Raw genomic sequence first — 26,601 nt, 5'->3', positions numbered from 1 at the left:
TCGATGAACAAAAACAATTCGAGACAGGATACCACGAGATAAAAACAGCCTAGGAAACGTCCTTATACAAGAAGGTTTGACGAAATCAAGAACAACTGGGGAGTAACCTGAAAAAGAATTGCTCATGATAGATAGTTGTGGAGACTTGGAAAGACATTCATCCAGCAGTGGATTGACAATAGTTGATTATGATTATGACTATGATTTTATTATATCTGGACCTCAGAGGTAAACTAAACCAAGTCATAATTTCGTAATTTTACAAAAGAGAAAACACCAGTTCCTTAAATAAGACCTATGACACTGTTTTCAAACTATACTAAGTAGTTACAAAGTAATAGGATGCTTTTAGACTTATATTGTTACACCACTAGAAAGAACATAGTCTATTAAAAAAGTATTCTTAACTCAATTTCGACCATAAAAATGACTTAGCATAGTCTACCTCTAAAGTTCATGTATGTATATAACTTTTACAAGGTAAGGTAGAGTAAAATCAGATCCAAAATTTAACGAAATTCGTACAGCGAAAAACAAAATTGATCCTTCATATTGCAGCAAAACTACGAAAATTAATACAAAAGAAAACTAGAAAGTTAAGAATCACTTGTTTTGCCGGGACAGAGAAAATAGATACATATAGCTCGAATTACCTATATACTTACATAATATGTATGTCCATGTTTCGCAAGTAATTTTCAAGCAATATAAAATTTCAGCGTAATGAACGCATACCGTAATTAGTTTTCTCGAATAAAGATCACATGCACCGCTGAGAAAAATGAAATGAAATCTTTGAGTTTTACGTCCCACGGTTATGTCGGTTAGGCTAAAGGGTGATGAGTAATGAACGAAATGGTGGAATGAAGAAAGTGGGACCAAACGGGAGAACCCCGAGGAAACCCACGCATACGGTGTTTGTTCACCACAAAGTTCACTTCGCGGGGATTGGGATCGAACCCGGGACTCCAAGCACCAAAGGTGAACGCTCTACCACTGAGCCACCGCGGTCCCATGCACCTCTGAGAACTCAGGAATAAGATTAATCTATGTTACAGCACTGGATATATACTTGTGTAATACATTACGACCTTATAAACTTGTATAAGAAACAGAATGTACTTAAAGTGAAACGCGAAGTATACGAAACATAAGACTTTGAATCTAACTTGTTTGGTGATCCAACCCGAGATCACAGATAGCAAAGATGAGTGCCGTAGCTCCCACCATAAGATTAAGGAAGTCCCTGTTTTAATGTGTCAATTAAACACTGAGATGTGAAACGGTAATAAAGCAATTGATCAATTTGAAACAAAATATATGGTAGTAATAATTTACTCTATTTGTTAAGATAATGAACGTTATATTCTGTTTTTAAAATGACAATCAAAGCAGAGTGTTTTGGATAATAACTTAGAAATTGTAAAATTTCAATTTCGGTACGATTAAATACATTCGTGCTGCTATGTGTTGCGTTATCCGTTAGGAGGTATTGAACAATTCTGATTCAAAGTAAGTAAATAAACTACTGTATAGTACTGGAGTTAATTTAATAGAGTTTAATTTTATAGACAGTACTGAGGCTATTTCAGACAAAGTCTATTGCTGAAAGTGAAATATGGGTTACTATTAGGCTTTTATCCCAGGTATGTTATACCCACTGATGATTGAACCCGGAACACACGCATGGAAAGCATTAGCGCTAGCAAATCAGCTACGAAGAAATACAGCATACCATAATTCTGTCAAGAATGAAGGCAAAAAGTAAGAACCGGAAACGACAGACTGTACGATAATAATACTTTCACAATTTTAATTTCATACTATTTATTTCGAGACTTTCGAGACGAGACTCGAGACGAGACCGAGACTTTGCCTTCGAGACCGAGACAGCATCTGTTGACCGAGACGAGACCGTGACGGCGATTTTTGACTCGAGACGAGATCGAGACTGAGACCGCTACTTATCAACCGAGACGAGATCGAGACTGTACAAAGTCTCGTCTCGTCTCGTCTCGATATCATTCCTAACAGAGAAGTACTCACGCCAAGAATAAACTATCGTATATATTTTCTCCGGTATATAAGATCAATAAAGGAGTGAACCACACTAACCTATATGCAGCTCAAATTACTAAAGAGGTTGAACATTATGATACATGACACATGTAAGTGGCGCCATCTACCTAGGTTATAGTTTTCCATTTATTTATCAACCACCCCTTAGCCTATATTCAGCAGCGGCCTTTCAGACCTGACACTTCTTACTCCCATTGTGTGTACTAAATTTCAGTTCGATCGGCTGAATACTTTTTGTTGCAGCGAAGTGCAATTTTTGCATTCGTCATTCCCTGGGAAGATTCTCTTGTATTCGAATCAATTATTATTACAGTGAAACTTCTGTAAAACAGACATCGATTGGACATAATTATTTGTTACCGAGGTTACGCAATTTAGATTAGCACATCTCATGCGGTGATAGTACGCAGTATCCAATAAATACACTTGCTACGTAGTTATAGTGTAAATGCAAATACTGACTACATCAAAACATTGTGTACAACTACTACAGTGTCCAAGTTATTAGGAGAAATGTCCTCTGTAAAGGAACAAAAGTAGCAAGGAAGGATGTATTTATCTTGAAGTGTATTGCAAAATATATCTACTTCATGCGTGATAATTTTCTTTTCAAGTATATGTTTTCTCACCTTAATTAGCATTCCGACTGTGCAAAAAGTAAAAGTAATGAAATAATAACATGCAACATTAATGTTAAATAATGTTAAATTCAAAATGTAGATAGAACTAATCAATTATGACGATTTATGAATTTCTTGAGGAAAAATCTGCAACAGTTGTCTGCAGTGTGCATTCCTCTAACATTAGTTTCTACTATACAGTACCGTAAACTTTGTTTTCACATTACAGAAAATAGTTTCTGCGCTAAATACGTATGAAAACCAAATAATTTCTGTCCTTTGTGAAAAGGTCACCCAAACGTTAAGGGAAACGAACACTGTCTGTGTCCCTATCTCAGAGTGTCGGGGAAAAGGAGGATTCTATCCCATAAGAATACGTATATTTTTGCCAGGATAGACTGAACTGTTCGTATTATGGAGGTGTCCGGTAAGGGAGATTTCACTGTATTGTTATTACCATAATGTACAGTGATTTGGTTCGACCGGAACGCACTAGATAGAAACCCAGTATGAATCCATATGGACACTGGCTGAATTCATGAGTTCCGGTAAATATTTTTTCCTCTAACTAAATCACTTTTGAATTTAACGTCTCGCGTTTATGCCTGTTAGACTAAGAAAGGCGATGATTAAAACAAGTGAATGATAGAAGAATTGATGGAATGAGAAAGTGGAAGGAACGAGAGTACCCCGAGAAAACCTACGAGCACGATGTTGTCCACCACAAACTTACTTCGCCGGGAATCGAACCAGGGACCCCACACACCAGAGGTAAGCGTTCTACTACTAAGCCACCGCGCCCCCTAAATCACTGATACTTTGTAATATATATATTTGGGCTCTGGAAGTAGTTAATCTCTCTATTCGTAAATGGAAATTTTAAATAACTATTAAAAAAAAAAAAAAAAAAAACAATCATTGGCGAGTAAGGTGGACACTGGCGTCCAAACTCTGTAAGTTAACCATGCTTTTTCATTGATCAATCATTATTATTGTTAGTGCACCAGTATAATATTAAGTGAAGTGCATTATTTAAATTAAATTATTAACTTTACCTGAAAGAAAGATTACGTTCTATCTTGCATGAATTTCGAGGCGAAAGTGGAGCCTCGCGTGAAAATACTGTGTGCGTAGGCAACTAGTTTATTTCCTTCTGCAAATAAACACACATCCAACGTTAATCATGAACGTTTAACCAAATACGCTTCTAGTTTCATGTTTAGGTATACCTTGTATTTATAAGTCTCATGAAAACTATTATCTGTCATTTTATTTGATAATATCCTGCTCTTTCGATCCCCTGCACTACTAAAATGATAAAAATAAACATGTTTCTGCACGTGATCCTTTGCAAGAAGTTTGTAAATACGGCTTGCAGAATGCAAAAGTAAACTTTCTGTTCTAATTAACTCTGACGCAAATTCTTTAATCAATTCGATCTAATTTTATGTTTTAAAGGAAAGATTAACCTCTTCAGTGTCACTAGTAGAACAAAATAGTTATATCTTGTAAATTTTATATTTTCGTAATGCTTTCGTTCCATACATGCAAAAAGTATGAGAAGTTACCATTTTTTCGCACAGTAGCGACAATCATATGTGTCATATAGGACATATTGGTATTCTACCAATAAAAAATGAGGAGCGATGTTCTGGTAGTGGTCTGCCTCTTCCCTTCCCTCTATGTACGCCTATGTGTATTATACATTTAATAAATCTATGGAATACAGCAATAATATCCAATACCTATAACACGGTCAGACGTTTGAAATGAAAGGCGTATGAAAGGTATGAGAGGCATTATATATAATTATGCATGATAAGATCACAAACAAAATTTTTAAAATATTAGGTGCACTTTCTTTTAACAAACATTATATTTTCTTTTATGGTATGGAAGGGGATATTAAGTTCGGCAAAAAGAAAAAAATATTGGCCTTAACACGATTCTTGTGTTTCTGTGCACCGCATGTTCCTTGCCACAGAAAAGATGCAGTACATTTTGCAATTCCTTTACATTAGCTTGATGTTTCAAGTCTTTTATGTGTTTCTGAAGTTCACTTTTACCACAAAAGAGCTCAATGTTAACAGGTGTTACATAGTTTTGCCTTCGAATTGCATTAAACAATTAGCGCGATTTGATTGTGAACTTAATAGTTTCTGTAAATTTAAAACTGATTATAAAATGAACCCGTAATTTTATTAGGTGAATATAAAATATACTCCCAGCACCAAACAAAACTATTTTGAATTGACATGAAAAGAAAGAAAGAAAAAGCAAATAGCGTTGTAAAAAGATTACTAAGTAAGTGAAATACATTTCAGACGTGAATTTCGAAAAATAAAAATTACTAAACCTATTTCTCCTTCAACAGTGCGCAGAATCAATGTCTAGCGAATGAACACCTCGATGATAACAGAGATAAGTCGGTGTTAAGTCAATAACAAAAGAAAGCTAAATAAATTCATATTAAAAGTTATATCAGTGTGTAAATACGGAGACGCACCAAAGCTCTAAAACATAATACACTATTACTCCTATGTATCAAGCAATCGTTCAGCTGTCGTTTGAGAGGATGGAAATTCTAGGCTCCTGAACAACTATGTTACTTGAGTAAAGTAAGGAGTGTATTTATCTTACAGTGAACTGCTTTGATGCCAAGTGGCCTAACTCCAAAATTGAAATTTTCCAGGAGTGAAGGTTGAAGTTCAATATCTCATGGACAATCCATGTTTCTTTTATGTTGGGAACCAAAACTGTAACTACTGGATGTAGTTTATTGTTTTATGATTTAGTGTTTACAAAACTCCATTTAAAAATACCTATCAATAGAAGTGAAAGGTACCTATCTCTACTAGTTCTTTCCATCCGAGCAGTCCATTTATTGTAATATACCATGTAAAATAGTCTCGTATCATAATATGTGATGTACAACAAATGTTACATTATGTATTATGGATATTACGGAAGTTAGAGAAGAAATATTTGGAGAGCTTCGAAATGTAGTGTTGAAGGAAGATGGAGAAGATAAAATGGACAGAGAGAGCAACAAACGGAGATGTTTTAAAACGGATAGGAGAGGAGAGGACACTCTAGCCACCATTCTTCGTAGAAAGGCCAATTGGATTGGATACATCTTGCGAAGAAATTGTCTTCTTAACAGCGCCATAGAAGGAAAGATAGAAAGGAAGCGAGGAATAATAATAAGAAGAACATAGCTGATCCAAGATTTGAAAGATAGGAGAAAATATTGGGAGTTAAAAGAGGAAGCTGAAGATCGACAAAAGTGGAAGAAACATTTTCAGGCCAAAATCTAAAATTGAATAAAAAAATCCTCATTAGTCCCAGGATCTGTCGAAAGTCAGAATACATAATAATAATAATAATAATAATAATAATAATAATAATAATAATAATAATAATAATAATAATAATAATAATAATAATAATAAATAGATTATTATTATTATTATTATTATTATTATTATTATTATTCGTAACTCGTGATATGCTGCAACACATTAAAGCATCAAAATAGTTAGGAAAGCGAATAATCCAGAAGATATGTAGTCCTATTGCGTTCATGGGAACAAAAACACAATAATTATAACTGTGCTAAATTAATATAGACTGCCAATTGTCCATTCAGAGAATTTTTGAAGTTCACTTTATCGCAATACTTTTATACAAACTACATATAGGCTACGGATAATAGTTTTATACAAAGTGGATAATCAATTATTATTATCATATTTGAAGTACAATCAATATCACGACATTAGTTTTAATTAACTGAATTGAGCTGAAAATTAAATCTTGATCTCGAAAGATTAACTATTAAGATTATGCGTTCTATAATTTTCTAAAGTAATAAATGCTGCAATTGGTTTCAAGGCTGCTTCTGAGTAAATACCGTCAAAATAATATTAAAAATTATAGAAAAATTTTCAAGGCATTCGAGCCGATATTTTCAAGAGCAGTCTTGACTCGACTCGTGTCTCGACTCGAAATAGGTTTGTCTCGACTCGTCTCGAATTTTACAAAGTGTTTCTCGACTCGAATCTCGACTCGAGCGCATCCCTACTCGCCTCGTCCAACTATTGACCTTCGCCTTATCTCCATTCTCATTCAAGTCACGGTGTGAGCTCCAATTGAATACAGAGCTCCACAAAAAGAGACACAACTTTCTTGGTAACCTTCATATTATTATTATTATTATTATTATTATTATTATTATTATTATTATTATTATTATTATTATTATTATTATTATTATTATTATTGTGGTAGTGATTTGACTTTCTCGGCACTAAATTACTCGCTGATTTTATATAACGTTGCAAACATCTAGATAAATTAATAAAAAAAATAAAAGGTAGTTCCCTACAGAATATGATATTTCAGTGTAATTAGTTCCTTATGATACTATCAGACACCAACGCTGTTTTTAAATAAAAAAAATCGGAATGTTAATGCGATGAAATTTTTGTTTACACTTTATTACACAGCAAAAATTATTTAAAGAAGTTCTAAATACATTCCTTACTAGAAAATCATTTTGTCTTCAGCACTTCAAATTTTATTTTGACTTTCGAAGTTGATTGCCTAAATTTTAACCTTGGAAATTTGGATGTGGAGGAAAGTAGAGAAGGTTAGCAGGGTAGAGAGGAAAACGAATTAGGAAATGATGGAAAGCACAAGGGACGAGAGCAATATTAGACGATATAAGGAAGCTAAAAAATGGACGGATCACAAGTTTCGATCTTGCTAAGGGATTGCATTCTGAGAGATGTAATAAAGGGGGTGATATCAGGAGAGCGAGAGTGTGCAAGAAGGTTGCAATTGATAGATTGTAATAAGGAGGGTGGTACATTATGTTGTGTTGCGAGGAAGATATTAGCGGGAAATCGCAAAAATTGAAGCTTCTTACCTAGTTCACGGAAAGTGGCCTGTCATTAATGGCAGAACACTGAGGAGGAGGAGGAGGATAATTATACTATAAATAAAAAGCCGAAACAATGGTTTATGCATACGAGTTAGCCAGCCTTTTTTTCTGGTGGCAGCTTTGTAAAATTCTAGTTCTCTCAAACGGGTTAGATTGTCAGGTCAGGTCACTCGCGTCAGTTTGGGTCGGTTGTCGAATCTGGTCACTCGGGTCACTTCGGGTCGAGTTGTCGAGTCGGGTCAATCGGGTCAGCCCGGGTTGGGTCAGTGAATTCGGGTCACAGGTCGGGTCGGGTCGGTCTTCAACCCGACCCGTTGGGAACACTACTGCTGGATCAGTGGGTCGTGGGTCAAGGTTTCATTGATCCACGCCATCTCTGGGTTAACTGGTTTGGGTTCGGTTTAAACTTGAAACAGAAATGAAATCTTTGAGTTTTACGTCCCACGCTTATGCCGGTTAGGCTAAAGGAGACGCTGATTATGAGAAATGAATGACAATGGCGGAATGAAGAAAGTGGGAGGAAACGGGAGAACCCCGAGAAAATCCACGCACACGGTGTTTGTCCACCACAAAGTTCACTTGGCGGGAGCAGGGTTTGAACCCGGGACCCCATGCACCAATGGCGAACGCTCTACCATTGCGCCACCGCGGCCCAAACTTGAAACAGAATGCGTTCGCTTATTTTAAAAAACGAACCGTAATTTGGTTGTTTTGTTTGAAAACAGACACTTTTTGGAATATCCGTATATATTTTGGAAAAGTTCCAAACAGTATGTAATGATTTCGTTTTAGGTTAAGGTATTAGGAGTATGTTGTTTCACTTTTGAATTGAATTACGATTCCCCATGTTTTTTTCTCTATATAGTTTTTGTGAAAAAACGTTAATAAGCAATAGAAAATACAACTATTTTTCGGTTCGGAATGGTTTGGGTTAACAGCTTGAAAATGAGATCTTTACGTTTTATGTCCAATGATTGTGCCTGTTAGGTTGAGAAAGACTGAAGCAAGTGAATTATGATGGACGAATTAGTGGAATGAGAAAGTAGGAGTGTCCCGAGAAAACCCACAAACGCCATGTTGTCTGTCTGAAGCTTACTTGCCTTGGGAACGAACCAGGCACCCCACCCATCCGATAGTTCACTAGGCGGGATCTCAGTTTCGATTCCCAGTGGGAGAGCCTTTGAAATATATAATGTCCTCGATGTATTAGTGTTCGTGTCCCTGTCGTTCAAATTTACTGGAAATAACTGAAAAACGAGAATAACCGAATACAATAGAGATAAGTTGAGGATATTCTTTCGGTCTTTTTTAAATTTTAAACTTGAATTCTCTGGACTATAGTATTTTATCATGACCGAAATCAGTGTTTCATCGTGAATAAAATATTGGAATGGTAAAAGTTTGTAATTTGCTAGATAGACGAGTGTTTATTGACTCTTACTTAAAAGAGAGGTCTTAGGGTAGTGGCTTGCGTGTTTGTTTCGTGAGTTAGGGTTCCACTGTTCAATTCCCTCCGAGGATATTCAGAAAAAAAATATAATTTATAATGTTGATATTTCTGGTGTATAATGAAAAGAAAAATAGTCAATTTCTCTCGTTCTTACAAACTAGAGTTCCTTCACAGGGAAAAACTAACAACATGACGTCACAGTCTATAATCTCGATTCCTAATGTCCAAAAACTTCGCGTGTTTTGCAAACAATTCATGAATACAAAAGGGTCATCCCTCAGGCCTAGTATGAGTCAGGCCTAGTATGATCGCTACGCTGTGAATGATTTGTCTTTAGTCTGGTTACGTTAAGTTTCTTAGCCTCTGCTTGCAAAGTTGTCTGTTATTTTTCTTCATTTCAAAAAGTCTTTCGTATTTCTTTTATGATGATATAACTGAATAATTTTCGGCAGATTTTATATTAATAACTTGAGTTATTCTTAAACCTTTGGTTCACAAGTTTGTTTCTTCTTCACACGAAACTACAGATATGACAGACTTAATTCTCATACTCTGCATTTGTTTCAAAGCAGTCCCCATTACCTGGTCAACGACTTACGTCCGCCACGATACAAATCATACACTGTTCCATGCAGGAAGGAACGCTGGAGGTTTGTTCTGGGGTTCCAATCTCCGGAAATATAACTTTTCTGTGAATTTAGTTTAATTTTAGGGTTTTTTTTTACAAATTTTAATATAATTTATCCTCATATCGAATTTAGACACTCCCAAAAACTTTGGATCCCTGAAATTTTTCCTGCGTGTCTGCTTTGTTCCATGATCCTTGAATTTGTCTCGTAGATGGGTAATTAATAGCCTTGAAGGTAGATCAGTCCCATACTCACATCTGCACTGTTTCTGAACCACACCTACATTTTCTAACTTTCAGACCACTTAATAACCTGCTTCCGTTCTTCAAAGTTGAAACTCCCGTTTGCCATTTTATGTTACTTTTTGCACTGACTTGTGGGAATTACAGGCCAAAGATTCTGCTTCGACCTATTGAGGAAACACAACATAACTTTTGGCAGAAACTTAACATTATAGGTTGAAGAATAAGTTTTCTGACAGTTCAAAGAGTATATATGTATGTACACGAGCAAAAGTGCATTTACACTTCCATTTTTCATATCCTGCAACGTTATATATCCAACAATACTGTTAAGGTTGGCTGGTTGAGGACAACACATGTCGTTATACAAGTCCAATATTTTGTTTGAAATATGTCAGTGTAGCAAACAGCAAAAAACAGAAAAATATCCATGCCCCTGTAACGAATAAAAAATCACGTAGAGCACGCCTGCTGGTATCTACAGAGCGATTGATATCATGAGAAAGTTACGAAGAAATCTTATCTAACCTTACATATACCAAGGAAATATCAACGTTCCTGAAACATTCATTTTATTTTACAGGTTACAGTATTTTACAAAATCTCTGAATATTTTACATTATTCGTTTCAACGTTACCTTCACTTTTGTTACTTATCAGTTTTAATATCTCTAGTAAAACTTTACAAAAAAAAATCAGGTCGAGATGATTTGACTCCCATCTTTGTTTTGAGAGAATACAGTATTTTTTCTCAGCAAAACCATCGTAGTTTTTATTTTTTAAATGTAATATTATTATTATTTGTCATTGACACATTAAAGCTAGTAAGAATATTTTCTGAAGTTACATTACCAGTTTCCAGTGTGTTCGGAAATTGAAACAAGAAAAAAAGAAAATTTAGGAAAGTAAAAACAAGATATGCAGTGTGTGTCAGTTCAATTTGCTAAAACTATTGCATCAGTAGAAAACATGTCATATGTTTCGAATATGACAAATAGTCATATTTTGTGTGCATATAGCATGAGATTGTGTAATTTAATCCCCCAATTAATGAGACAAGCAAGTTTTAATTAGAAACATATACGATATCAAAAGCATACGAGTTCTTTTTTGTAATACGCCGTAATATATCATTCCCTATCCCTTATTATATTCTAAGTAATCGAGAACTGTAATTTCGTAGAGAAGAATAAACAAAAATGAACTAAAACATAATCAAATATGAATATCGATGAGTGTTTCGAATAATATTTCAATTGGACGTACCTCCACTCTCTATTTCTCTCGATTAACATGTGCATGATTCTCTCATTTCTAGTTGGAAAACTTTGAGTAAAGAAATGTCATCATACACCTTGCAAGAAGAAATGAAATTTAGAAGTGTTAAATTGACTTACAGTAAATTTGAATCCACGTCCCCACTATTTCTAACCTAGTGCCTATAACACCTGAGCTATTCTCTCACTACTGCCGTATTATCGTAACTTGACAGTAGTGTAATTAAATGATGGTCGTAGGGAGAAAGAAAGAACACCAAAATTTGATTTGTTTTAAAAAAAAAGTAATAAACAGAAACTTTCGGTTTGCCGAATGAAGGCTTAAGTAGCCAAGTCTCCGTTAGGACAACCCTTTTAAAGAAACTATGAGTGTGACACAATATTTCTTTTCTGCCATAGAATCAATGTATGTATACAATTAATTACGCTGAAATCTTAAAGGAGTGTCTTGAGTGGTAAAATAATATATTACTATTTGTCAAAAAGATTTTTATCGCGGGTCTATATGGTATAACCCTTCTTGAAATCGATGTTATGAATCGTGACGGACATAAATCCTTGAGCAGTTAATGGCTTTTGCTTTGGAACCAAATACGAGTATGAGAATTAAATCTGTCATATCTGTAGTTTGGGGTGGAGAAGAAACTAAACTGTGAACCATAGGTCTGAGAACAACTAAAGTTATTAATATAAATGTTGCCAAATATTATTGACTTTTATCATAATAAAAGAAATAGGAAAGACTTTTTGAAACGAAGAAAAATGAAGTATAACTTTGTAACTGGAGGGAAAGAAACCTAACGGAAATACACTAAAGACGAACTACTCATCGCGTAGTGATCGTGGTTTAGTGGTCAAGGCGGTCGGTCAGTAATCTGAAATTTTTTTTGTTTAGACTTTTTCCTGGCAATTGATCGGCGATGTCAGGCGTTTTATTATTTTCAGATTTTTGAATACTTGCATGTTTCAATACTTGAACTATCAAATCTTAACGAATGATGTTAATTATCTCGTAGAAGATTAAAAGTTAGGAGCTTATTATCGCTCAGCTCATAAAAGTACAAGCAGGAACGTGATATTTCGCAAAAATATTGCGGTTTTGTTTAGTGTTGCCTACGAGAAAAGGAATTTCTCTTCTCGTTATAAACACAAAACAAACAAAATCCGGACGAGAATGAACATTTTACGTTCGAGACGGGACAAGGCGAACTCAAATTATTATCTAGGTTTAGAAATGAGGATTGAGACGAGACGAACATATCGTAAACATTTCTTGTCTTATCTCGATTCTCGGAAAAATGTATGTCCATTCTTTAAGTAACAATTGGTCTGTAGAGTGAATTTTGTATGCTATTTTGTTACTTTATCTTTCGAAGCTCATCGAATTATGGTCTGTGTAGGATTTTCGTAGTAAAACTTTTATAGTCATTTCTACATATTCTTAGTTAGTTTATTATATGCCTTACTGTTTACTGATATTCGGATCTTTTTATTACAGTTATTTTCCTTCAAACGTAAGGTAGAATACATTCTGCATAAAACTTAAGTGAAACGCTTTCGTTTAATATTTGGGTACTTAGAGAAATGTGTTCTGTAAGTCCGGACCCCATCCCGCAAATCCCGACTTTCCTGTAAGTTTTCCCTAATTTTAGGTAAACTTTAAAAAATTAATACATATTATTAGTATTATTATTGAAGTTTCGTGAATTTAATGTTTCACCCTGCACCAAAAATTTGAGCGCTTTATTTATGCTTGTTTCAGTCGTGGCCCACTCTGCCCTGGAGCTTGTGTCCCTCGATCTATCCCGGCTTTCCCCCAGGTGCATTGTGTTGGACAAACGCCGTGGGTGGGGATTTTCTCGGGGTTCTGCTTTCTTTCACTTTCTTCATTGCACTATTTCTTTCATCTCATCCTCGACGTCTCCTTTAGCTTAGCCGGTATAATGATGGAACGTAACACTTAAAAACAAATTTTCGTACGGCTCATGTGAGTTCAGTAGCCCTAATTTCTACATGAAAGTTTACTGGAAACCTTTCGTTTAACATTTAGCTACTTGTAGGAACGTACCGAGGGGGTATGTCCTGGTGGTACTGACACTTCTCTCCAATCCCAACTATTTTGTAACCTTTGCCTAATGGTAATGTGATTTTACAAATTTTAATACAATCTATCCTCATACGGAATTTGTATCCTATATTATTGTTCTTCTTATTATTATTATTACTGAAGTTTTGAGACCTCAATATTACGTCCTATTGCAACAAGATTGAGGAAATTTTCGGACTAATTCAGTGTACATACGGATAATATAAATTAACGTTGCATATATTTTAGATGGTGTTTTCAGTCCAGGAACCTTTAAGATTTTTGTGATGTAAAGTAAGCCATCTCAAAAATAACCGTCAACACGGATTACACTTTATTGAGAAGTAAAAGGAAAATTTATAGTAATCTTAAAATGGATATACCCATAGTCGAAAATATTAATGATGAAGCTGGTGGTGTTGGAGAACTAGGATCGAATACATCAACGAATGTGGCTGACCTTATAAAACAGTTAGGTCAATCCTTGTCAAAGCAATTAAAGCAAATGGATACTAAATTTGAACAAAAGTTTCAGCAAATGGAACAAAGTACACAGCAAATGGATAGCAAATTTGAACAAACTACCCAGTAAATGAATACTAAATTTGATCAACTGACACAGTAAACGCAGCAACTGACACAGCAAACACAGCAAGTGACACAGCAAACACAACTGACGGATACTAGGTTTAAACAAATGGATAGGCAAGTTGAACAAATTAAGCAGCAAATGAACACTAAACTAAAGCGAACAGACGTAGGATGGAACAAATTTTGCATAGATTTACAATTGTACAAAGTCCAGTGGAAGTGTTTGAAACCCAAGTTAATGAGCATAGCAATCAAATTAAAGTATTACAGGAGGAAATATACACTATCAAGGAAACGATCATTACCACAAATGATAATTCTGATCAGATCACTAATAGCGACCATAGGCCAAATGGACCCAGATTATCTTTGGAAGAAAGTGATATACCGGAAAGTTGTACTCAGAGGTATGATAGTGTTTCAGGCACTGGGAAAGAAGAAAGAAGACCGTATTCATCTCATCGCTGGAAAGCCAGATACGTAAAATACAATCATTTGAAACAGTGTCATAATCATCATCATTTCAGATTTAGTGAAATAAGGTCTTTAACGAAATTTAGTGGAAGGTCAGATGACATACCTGCAAGTGTATTTTTAGAAAATTTCGAAGAAGAATGCAATTTAATTGGCGTAGACAAGTCTAAATTTCTTAAGATCTTACCACACGTTTTGCTACCACCGTGCTCTGTTTGGTTCAAAGCGATCAGGGGAAGTTTATGTGATTATTTAGATTTTAAGAACGCACTGCTTTCCAATTTTGAGAATGATTTTATGTTGACAAACCAAGACGCTTTGGTTCGAAACAGACGATATGATCCCAAAATTGATAAGAATCTTATTGATTTTGTGATTTCCGTATATAATGAGTTCAAATCAATTAATCCATACCAACAGAAATCACGAATCATAGCATCGATCCGTATATTGTTACCTTTTAGGTTGCATCAAATATTGATTTCTGCACAATGCATTAATTTCAATCATCTAATTATGATAGTACAAAATTTTGAAAATCAATCAATGGTGCAAAGTAACAGTAATCGAAACCAAACTAATAACTTCCGAAGCCAAGCCAATCATATTCCAATCCGAAATATAAATGTGCGTGAAGTATGTAGTCCTAATGTAAGAAGTAATGATAGATTCAATTATACTGGTAATAGAACTGAATTCAATTTCAGAAGAAATAGAAATAGTAATCGTACAACATTTAGAAATCAGGTAAACAGTACATCTAATTTTTCTCGAAATGGATTTCGTAACAATTTCATAGGTGACAGAAATTCTCGAAATAGAAACCAAAGATCTGGAGGAATCCATAATATACAGATCCGTACTCAAGATTGTGCTATTTAATGCAACTTAACCGAACCCTTTGGCAATGTAACTTAAGCTAAAGTTGTGGCATCCGTCAAAAACATATTCAATTAATTCTTGTTTAATTTCACTGAATACTATTATGATTTCATTTATAATTTGTACTTTGAATTTTATACAGATAATATAAATGATGGATCGTGTTGACTTAATTTCAGCACAATGTGGTATGAATACGAATATTGCTTATCAAAGTTACGCTAATTATGCCCGATAAAATAAAACTTATTCTATTGTATTCTAACCCATATAAACCTTGCTGATGTTTAATATGATAATTTCTTTATTTGTGTTCTTCCTTTATATTGACCAAGTCTCGTTTTGTTTCGTTTTGAGTATTGTTATGATTTCTTTGTAATTCGCTTCACTTATTAATATTGTGTTTTCAAAATCTTTTATATTAATTATGCCCAAATGGAAGAAACACGTTATGTAACATTTCAATATATTTTAATTTAATTTGTCTATAAACTCCGACGATATTGAATTAAAGAATCTTTTTTAGGACCTAAATAATTAGCAAAAGGATCGTATTTTGAATAAGTCCTCTTCGTTGATAATTTTATAGGATTAAAATGGAATTGATTATTAAATGAATAACATTATTGTTGAGACGAAATGAAATTTATATATATATATATATATATATATATATATATATATATATATATATATATATATGAGGGCTATTCGGAAAGGCAACCACGTATGTAAGATATGTAACGATCCAGGATTCTTTCTTCAATTGTAATCAATTTAAGAAGTCCTCCTCCGGAGCCACATATACAACGATATTGTATATCTGACATCTGTGAAGTACTTCCATTTCTAATTGTAGCTATTTTGGGCAACGGTGCTTAAAAGTGCACAATATATTATGAAGAAGAAAAAATTGTAGATGTGCTGAGATAGATTGATGTTAAATAATGGTAGTTGCTGTAACTACAGATAGTTATTTGTTTCATGTTGCTATGACAACAAAAAAGATTATTCATGGAGATAAGAGAATAAAAAGTTAGTTGCACTATGCATTTTGATGTGCCTAATTCTTAAGGTATGCAGTTATTAGAATTCGCAACTACATATAAAAATAAAGTGCTGAATCGTGTTGACTATTTGAATTGTGGGCAATATATGTAACGGAAAGATGACATACGGATAATATAAATTAACGTTACAATTTCTTTAAAGCAGAAGAAATAAAGGAGTTATAATTAATAAAAGAAATCTCCGAAACTCATCGCCAAACTCAAAGTTCCATTTCCGCAAGTGTGGCAAACGCGCGGCGAAATTTACAGAGGGAGAGTGTGTGTGTGTATTTTATGCTTTATTAGAAATACAACGTAAATTTTCATAATGTTAGTCACTTTACATATCGCACAACTCTAATAATAATAGATATTACACATTTTATACGTAAACAAACAAATAAAAGGAAATAAGCCATAAAATATGCGAAGCGATCAGGCAGTTTTTGCTAGTGATTTTCTAATATGCGTTTATTAAGACAATGAACCTTAACACACCTTCGTAGAGTAGACGGTTAGCGCAAGCTCCCCAATTATTTTATTTTTATCCACGATCATCAGTTCGAATCCCATCCCTACGTTGCCTTTCTTTTCTTTAGAAAAACCTGATTCTGTCAATTGCTTAAACAGCAATATTTTGTTACAATAAATGTTGCTTAGTATTATCGTCTTCATTCTAGTTTATTTGAATATTTCCAAATAATCCAGAATTACGTCATTTAAATAAAGTATTACAGGAATTTTATAAAAAGAGGAAACTTCATTTCTAATCATTATCCTAACCGGAAGGGGAAACATAAATATTTCAAATAGTAGTTAACATATGATTAAACTTTAATGAAACATTACTAAAATAAAAAAAAAAATACTCCGAATAGTCTCTGTAAGTGATTTGTAGAAACGGACAGAAATAATGAACATAAACTATTAGTTGTCAATTAAAAGTGTAGTAGGGATAGTTCTAAACGTAAGTAGAATATTCACTCTTTGTTTCATGAAAATAATAAACATTGTACACACCTGTTCACAAAAAGCTGGAAACTCGTTGAGAAACTAAGTCCGAAAAAGTGAGTCTTGATCCGTCACAATTCCCGCATATCTATACACAGGGAATTGCATTTTCCCTCCGTTCTTTATATAGACACTAGCTGCAAACCGTACTGTCATCCGAGCGATGTGAAAATGTAAAAACAGAATCAAACTACTTATTTCTGAGGTTAATATTGATTGCACACTTCATACACAGTTCCAATATGCAAAAACCATCAATATCTTAAGTAGAAATTACTGGAAAAGACCGAAAATGATTATTTAAAACTTCAAGTATCAACCTGCGCTTGGAGTGATATAATTATCAATATTATAACGCATTTCCTCCTAAGTGCTTCCGAAGCCAAGCGGGTTTAGTAATGCTGATTGAAATTTCTGAAGCGAAGGGCGACGGTTCGAGCCTCCGTGTGGAGAGTTCATTTTTATTTCTTCCTTTTTTAAATATATGGAAACATTATTATAAATATAAATTTCTACTTTAAAGTGCTTGGAAAAGCAATTAGGCGAACTGTCACTTTTCAAATCTCTGATACATTTACTAGCCCACCATTTCCAGAATTTATGTATGAAAACGTTAACACAGACGTCAAAAATGTAAATTATTCATGTTCCTGATATATATATATATATATATATATATATATATATATATATATATATATATATATATATATATATATATATATATATATACAGTGGCGGATCCAGGATATGATCAAGGGAGGGGCTAAATCATAGTTTGCCGTTTTATCCAGTGTAAACCAAGATTGAAGCTCATTTTATCCAGTGTAAACCTGAGCGTCAAGGGGGGGGTTATATATATATTAGGGTGGTCCTTATTTATATGGGGAAAAATAAATTTAGAAATTTTCTTGGACTCGCCCCCTAAAATGGTTCCATATGGGACAAAATTAAGCCAGGAGAAAAATTAGATCCATTGAATAATTTTAAATGGTGCCCCAAACGACCTAAAATTTTGAATGCGTTTACAATACATAGTATATGGGGAAAAGCTAGATTAAATTCTTGTAACTTACAAACGGCTTAAGGGAATGGAAAGATATCTTGGATAATGCAACTAGAGGAAATGACCAACCTAATTTTGTATAGCATTATTATGGCGGCCATATAGAAGTCCGCCATCTTGAATTCAGGTAAAAATTTTCAAATAGGAAGAGGGTCATGTTACATATCATTTTGAGGTGGCGTTTTCCCAGAAGCACAAATCTCGTATTGTTTTCAAGCTACCAATAATCTTGTAAGAGTTATTACGTGTGAAAAACGAAATGCTTCGATGTAATGTTATTTTATTGTAGTTATGGACCACAGATTTGTAAGAATTTTGGAAGTATTTTACATAAACTGGAAACAAACTGCTAGAGAAAGTTAAATCTTTGTTTCCCCATGAACTACCAATAAGTTTTTCCATCAAGATGATTCATAGACCATTATGAGGAAAAAGAAAAAATTAACATGGAAGAAATTAAAATATTCCTTATTTATGTAGTACTGTAGCTTTGGGGTAAGTTTTCAATAGGTTTTCAATCTACACAGTTCACTTTTGTCACATCTAGGAAAAGATTATCTATGAAAATTAACTATGTGCAAAAGAAACTTTCTGGTACTCATTTTTCGTAAAAACGATGTTGTAATCTTCTGTTAATTTCACTCCACTTTCTGCTGCATCGTTTATTACGGAGATGAACTTAACTATTGTCTTTCCTTGAAGATAGTCATTGTTATCTGACCATGAAATCGGATCACACTCAAGAAACCCTTTGGGTATTTTAAATCTCACGAGAAAAAATTGTTTGTTGTATCAAAATCACTGATTTCTCTTTTCGCAAGAATTTTTATGGTATTATCATTGCGACAAGCCTCTTTGCTGCTTCACGGTTTCTCCTCACAGTGTTAATTCTTTCAACCAATTTTTGTTTTTCCACTATGTTAACTTCATCATCAAAAAACTCCAATGCTACGTATTCCTCCTTCAAGTAGCAGAGATGCCGAGAAAATTTAGAAAGAGCCACTTCAGATAATTCATTATCTATTTGCCTATAACTGTACAAAGCTTTCAAAAATTGCAGGTATTGTAATGGTGAATGGGATACTTGATCACATTTAAATCAAGCTTGAACATATAGTCGTATCAGAAAATTTCAGGCTCTCCGAAGACCCGTTTCTATTTGCTTCGTTAAACGAAAATGTTGGCAAAAGAGAAATATTTTTAAACAGTATATTGCTTTTCCCATCTATCTTGCATGGTGAATTGCTCCAGGCAAACGAAAGAAAACTCTTCGAGGAGGTATGCCATTCAAGAATGTCAGTTCTAAAAATTTACTGTAATCTTCTCTGCGGTGTCCTGCTTCTAAAGTTTGATAGCAAAATTCAATACTTCATTTCTTACATCTGAAATGTTCCTTACGTCATTATCATCATCAATTCTCTAATAAAGTTAGTACAATCTATTTTAGACCAATCGTTCTGAAAATGCTTAAATAGGGGAACGTCCGGTCCAGATGCAAACGAAACACAACACTTGTCAAATACACATTTTAAAACCAATTCACAAATGTAGTATCTAGAAGGAAGGTATATAAGATTATTTTGGAGCATCTGCTCTAGCGGAATGAAAGCACCGTTCACATGACACATATTGCAGGGAATAGTGTGACAACAAACTGCCTGCACGAACTTTACCAAGTTCCATTCTTCAAGCTAATGAACTGTAGTAGAAATAATATGTTCGTTCTCCTCTTCATGATGACAAACTGAGAACACCAACTAGCCTCTCATGAGCATCTCCTGTAATAAATATTGATAACCCGTCGACAGTCTCTCTACCAGTCAAATTCGGCAGTACTTTTCCGTCTCATTGCACAACTAACGCACTTGATGCACTCCGAAATTGTTTTTGTAGTCTTATGCAACTTCGCTACGGATTTTCTCTCAGCATCGATGCATATTTATTACTAGTTCTTTTACATTATGGCCTAATGTTTCTGCCGTCGCTGTCAGAATATGTATTTTCGTTCTATCAATGGACTTGTATCGATCAAGAGCAGCAACCTGTCTTGGAGTTTTAAAATTAGTTTTTTCTCTTTTACATCTCTTGCAGGGTCCGGGCGCACACAGGCACATATTTACATTTTATCTTACATAATCAACTGGGTTTTCCTCTTCATTTCTTGAAATGCTTACCTCCGTGTATTTTTGTGTAAAATTCATACAAATCATTTTCAGAAGTGCATTTTTCTTTTGCGTTCCTCTTTCTAATGAAGCCGCGCATATCCCTCTTGTTCTTTTCGATCCAAACCCATGTCTTTACATTTAGTTGTGTAAGAGTTATTACTTGTGAAAAAGAGAAATATTTTCACAGGTAATAATACTTAGACGACTAAGACTATCTTTAAAATAGTGCCAGATTTGTGTTTCTGGTGAAACGCCACCTCAAAACGATATGTCACATGACCCTCTTCCTATTTAAAAAGTTTGATCTGAATCCAAGATGGCAGACTTCAAGATGGCCGCTGTGACAATACTATACAACATTAGGTGTGTTTCTTCCTCTAGTTCCATTATCCAGGGTATTTTCGCGTTCCCGTAAGCCGTTTCTAAATTACAAGATTTTATTCCAGATTTTTCCCATATATTATGTACTGTAATCGGATTCAAAATTTTAGGTCGCTTGGGGCACCATTTAATATTATTCAATGAAGTTAATTTTTCTCCTTCCTTAATTTAGTCCCATATGGAACCATTTTAGGGGGCGAGTCCAAAGAAATTAGGAAATCAAAAATTAAGGACTACCCTAATATATATATATATATATATATATATATATATATATATATATATATATATATATATATATGTGTGTGTGTGTGTGTGTGTGTGAGTGTGTGTTGTGTGTCACACAACTCTGTAACACTTTTTCGTGAACAATGCTGAACTACGAAAACATGACGTATGCCTTGTTGCAGCAGACAAGTTTCTCCACTTAAGCCTACGAGTAACGAAATCATCTACAGCCAAACAGCTGCAATTGATTCATTAGTCATGGCTCATCTTGGTCAGAATGTTCGCGAGCAGCTTACTGCTCTTGTTGAATACGGTGGTATGAGTGTGAGACAAGCTAGCAGCGAACGTCTTGGTGTTCCTTGTTCTACAGCATATACTTGGTGGAAGAAATACTCAGAAACAGGTAACGTGTCTAGATAACCTGGCACTGTTCTTCAAATGGTTTTAACCCCACAACAAGATCGGGCCCTGGTTGATGTAAGCCGTCGCAATCCTTTCATGTCATCCCGGCAGTTAGTGATAGCGTCTCGTTTTCCTGGCTCCTTCCTCACCGCTCGGCGACGCCTTAAAGATGCAGGGCTTCATGCATATCGAGCCGCATGTAAGGAGCAATTGACGGATAGTCATAAAGTTGATCGGCTAGCATTTGCTGAGGCAAATATTGGTCGTAACTGGGATCATGTAATCTTCACAGACGAAAAGATATTCTCTTCAGCAAATGATAGTCCTCGATTATGTATAGACCTACAGGAAAACGTTACGATCAACAGTACATGCACAGAACGCATCGAATGGGGCATGTTACTATTCACTGCTGGGGATGGCTGTGTAAGGATACATTTGGTGAATTACACCGTATAGAAGGCCGATTTAACAGCCAGAAGTATTTGAATATTGTGCAGTATGGCTTGCTCCCCGCTGCGAGAAATTTATTTGAAGACGGCATTGTAGAAGTTCAACAAAATCATAGCTCAATACATGATTCCCATCTAGTACAAGACTGGTTTCAAGAGGAACCCAATGTTGAGCTAGTAGACTGGGTTCTAAGAGGATCTGACTTGAACCCAATGGAAAATCTATGAGCGGAAGTTACAAGTACTCTACACGAAAATTGGCCTGATCCCCCACCAAGGACAGCTGACGCACTTTGGGAGCTAGTTTCTGACGCGTGGGAAGAAATAGCACAGGGACATCAATATGCCGCTAGCTTGGTTAACTCATTATTAAGAACATTAAGATGCGTCATCGAAGCTAACGGCGATTATACGAGATATTAATACCTGAATAAAGATTTGTCTTCATACCTAGGTGACCTTCGAGCTCTTTCAAGAGCTCACTAAGTTTTTTCCATTTTTCCTTTAATATTGCTTTCATTGGGACGTTTGCGTTTCGTCGGAATGTGCAATTTATATTTATTTCTGCTCCTTTGTTTACCCTACACATACAGTCCAGTGGTTAGCACGTGTGCCTTTGGTGTACGGGGTAGCAGGTTCTATTCCCGCTGGGAGAGGCTTGTGTTTTTACCTATCTGTGATAATTCTGTGTTCGTGCTCCTGTTGTTAAACAGGTACTGCTAAAACTATAAAACCAAGTAAAACAATTACAAATAAAAAAAATCAGTTACTGAGGAACGTTCGGTAAGTCAGTTTTGTTTTAATATCTAATGCCTAACGTCTTAAACGTTGAGAAAGTATATGGTAAAAATTAAATAAATAATAACACAGTAATAATGCTATTAATCTGTATCTATCTACATAGGATATAAATGAAAAAGACGTCGTCTATCAGAACAAAAAATGGCTTAACCGTTTGAAATGACTTTTATTAGTTAACACTTTCACCTACCTCTGACTCATGGGCACCCAAAGGGGCAGGGTGGGGTGCCCTCTGATTCACGAAATGTATACAAACAGAAATAGCAAACATAATATATAGCAATCATGAAGATAGCCGCTCCTAGAACATTTTAGGGTGCCATGCGCGGACTGGCTTGTTGTGACGCCATTTTTATTAAGATGCGTATCCTAACAGAGGAGAGGAGTGAAAATTTATGCCAAAAATAGAATATCTCACATTTGTGAGTTGAAACTTGACCCCATGTTGTTAACGTCGCCACTTGCCGGTAAATGTCGATCGTCGATATAGCGACGCATCGAAAGATTGCCGCTAGTGTGTCACTGGCGGCAGGGTTTCGTCGAGTCGAAACAGACATCTAGAGTAGGGGTGTTGGAGTTACCACCACGTAGCGGCGATGACTTCTTTTCGGTCCGTCTTTCGATTCGTCACGGAGAATCGGCGAAGGGACCGAAACGACTTATTGCCAGTCATGTGCATGCGTTTATTATATATTTGTTTTTCCTACCGAATGTTCCTAAAGTGAGCTCCGGAGTCAAGAGAAACCCATGCTTCTACATTACAAGGTTGCTGTTTCGCACTATTCCGGGAGAACTTTATATATATTTTGTAAGTGCTTTTTAGACTCATCTCAATACAAATGAATCATGCATATAAGCTACTTAACATATTTTGATGGGGTAATTTTGTAATTCATTGGCATTTCGTCGCGTCTCTGCCACCGGTGGCCCATTGGTGGTATAATTTTCAAAACGGAACTGGGACCACCGCGGATCGTTTCAGTGGAGACATCAATTTTTGGCAAGAGGTCGCTAGTTACCCATCGATTGTCCACCGACGCTTACGGCACGGGGTAACTCTAAATTAAATTTAATTAGGAAATCACTATAGTTGCTATAAGAACTAGTTTTTGAACTTGGACTGTGTAATATTGGTCTTTTGAGGCAAACATTTCCTAAGTTCAACTTCGAGTATCTTCGGGAAACAGTAAACCAAAAATGATAGGTTCGAACCCACAATCCAACGTTCACAATCGAAAACATTCTGTAAATCTGTATTTTCCTCTTTTAAGTGTAACAAGATATGTTGATCCGTTATTAACTGTACTGTAGAAACAATTCATCATTGTAATACTTAAGGATAAAGTATTTTGGAAATTATGTAGACATGGGAGCACATGGTAGTTGCCTCAATCCAGCTATAATCAATGCCCTCAATTTCCTTCGTGCAGTTCAAACCGATTTCAATGCAAGCTGTTGTACAACGACAATTAGTCTAGTTGTCTACGTGTCGAACTGCTGAGCCAAAGGACAAGGGATCGAATCTGGGAGATGGACATGTAAATTTTTATTACTTGCAGAATTATACATTTCAACCATAACAAAATGAACATTAAAACAGTTTGTTTCCGTGGAAAAGTAAGAATTTATTTCAAGTTAAACTTGTGAGCAGTGAAGCAAAACGAATTGGGCTCATGGTTGTCCGAATACCTGACGATTCGAATATATCATACGACATGCCTTTAGTATGGAGTTAAAGAGCTTTCTAATACGTATAAAGAAATCTCACTGACCTAAAATCCATTACGAAATAGGACCTACCAGGAACTTCAACACCACGTCTGCGTCACTTCGGTGAATGCTGTATCGGAACTTCCTATATAAATTTCACTCACTTGACGTCTAGTCAGTCGACCGTACTTGGTTCGTTAGCTAATTATATTGAAGAGGTATAGACGAACAATATGCAAAATCCATTTTTCAATTTTGTCAGAAACGAAGAAAATGCGACGCCCTTATGTTTCAGAATTGTTAAACTTTTTGGGGTTGATTTCACTCATCTGCTGTAAGTAGTGACTGCTGCTGTTAACAATTACTTTCTTTCATTTTTCATTTACACATCATATCCTCTTTCAAGTTCGGTTACACATGCCATTCCATTAAGTTTCATATATTCTGTTCGATTAAATACACATTCCTCAACCTCTTATAATATGTCCAAATTAACAAAACGGTTCTCTTATTTTCTTTCTAATAATGATTATTTAGATTTCAAGAGAGTTAATTTTAAATAAACTTGCAACCAATTTGTTAATTACTACGAGCATTGAGTTCTTCCTCATTGTGTGTTAATATATAATCTTCAGTGTTTACATTCTAATAATAATAAATATTTATGCCACAATAGGATATAATTGCAGTATACGAAGGTTAAGTGGGTAATAAAGCAGTTCAAGCCAATATATTACTTCAATCTGTATCGTAGATTACAATTATCGTTAAAATAAATTGAATATTCGCATCCAAAATTGATTTTATCTAGGTAGGATGGATAGGGATGCGCACGAGACAAGATTTGAAACCGTCTCGTCTCGACAATATGCTGCAAAAGTGATGTCTCGACTCGACAAATGTATATTTTTCTATTGGAAGAGCTGTGTCCCGACTTAAATTTTGTCAGGAAAATTCTGTCTCGACTCTCGACTCGACTCTGCGCATCCCTAAGGATGGACAGTTTGAAGAGCTCAGTATTCCAAAGCTGGCGGGGTAACCAATTACACCATTACGCAACATCTATTTCAGATACAACCTTATTATACACTTCATTTTCACAAGCTTCTTCTTATAATAACTATATCGTATTCCTACTTAAATTCAATTATAGATAATTGTTTCTTATGTAACAGCTAACATTCATGCTATACAGTATAAAACTAAAAAATGAAATGAAATGAAATCTTTGAGTTTTACGTCCCACGGTTATGCCGGTTAGGCTAAAGGAGACGGTGATTAAGAGAAATGAATGAAAATGGTGGAATGAAGAAAGTGGGAGGAAACGGGAGAACCCCGAGAAAACCCACGCACACGGTGTTTGTCCACCACAAAGTTCACTTGGCTGGGGCTGGGATCGAACCCGGGACCCCAAGCACCAGAGGTGAACGCTCTACAGTATAAAACAAGTACACATTCAATGTAAATAAATACAAATGTAAGATATTACAGATTACTGGCATTGCGATTTAATCCGATTTTAAGCAGTACATATTTTCTAAATAATTGTTCAAATTGCTTTATAAGAATCCAGATTATGAGGTACTCTAAGTTTTTGTAATGCAAAAAAATACAAGCATATATATATTCTAAAAGATACTGTCTTAATTTATTTTGACAACCATTAACCAAAACTAAAGTTACATGATAAAAAGTATGACATATTTTCTTAAACATTAGCTATAGCATATTTGTTCCAAAATAAACATCGGACAGCTTGACAACAATATCTTTCGGGTCTTTAACGATTTTGATTAACAAAGTAAAATCTGTAGATAATGTTGCTACCACTCCCAAATTTACCGGTATTAGCCATGACTTCCAAGAATTTATATTTATCCAAACTGTAGGTATATTTTAGGGGACTTCCGGGCTTGATCCCATCTCCCCGAAATTTTATGTTTATTCAAATAAAATATTTTAAATTGAATAAAATATCTTGTAGAATGTTCACATTTCCAAGAATGAAGTTAGCAAAGCCTCCCGAAATATATACAGTGATGAAAATTTTCCGATTCATAA

General features: G+C 35.0%; 1 protein-coding gene across 3 annotated transcripts in view; it reads right to left on the bottom strand.

The window, feature by feature from the left end:
* The window catches only part of LOC145683851 (uncharacterized), a 233,456-nt gene that overhangs the window by 158,668 nt on the left and 48,187 nt on the right, over window positions 1–26,601 (bottom strand). The window contains exon 1 of one of the 3 annotated variants that reach the window (XM_081755455.1): window positions 3,755–3,879. The exons of the other annotated variants lie outside the window; for them this stretch is intronic. The gene's annotated coding sequence lies outside the window, so the exon portion shown is untranslated. Of the gene's footprint in view, window positions 1–3,754; window positions 3,880–26,601 lie in introns of those variants that run through there. 3 annotated transcript variants of the gene reach the window in all.

The sequence above is a fragment of the Thermobia domestica genome, chromosome 4 (genome assembly GCF_964235325.1).
Source record: "Thermobia domestica chromosome 4, izTheDome1.hap1.1, whole genome shotgun sequence".
Classification (NCBI taxonomy): domain Eukaryota; kingdom Metazoa; phylum Arthropoda; class Insecta; order Zygentoma; family Lepismatidae; genus Thermobia; species Thermobia domestica.
This window is presented reverse-complemented; position numbering and strand designations above follow the sequence as displayed.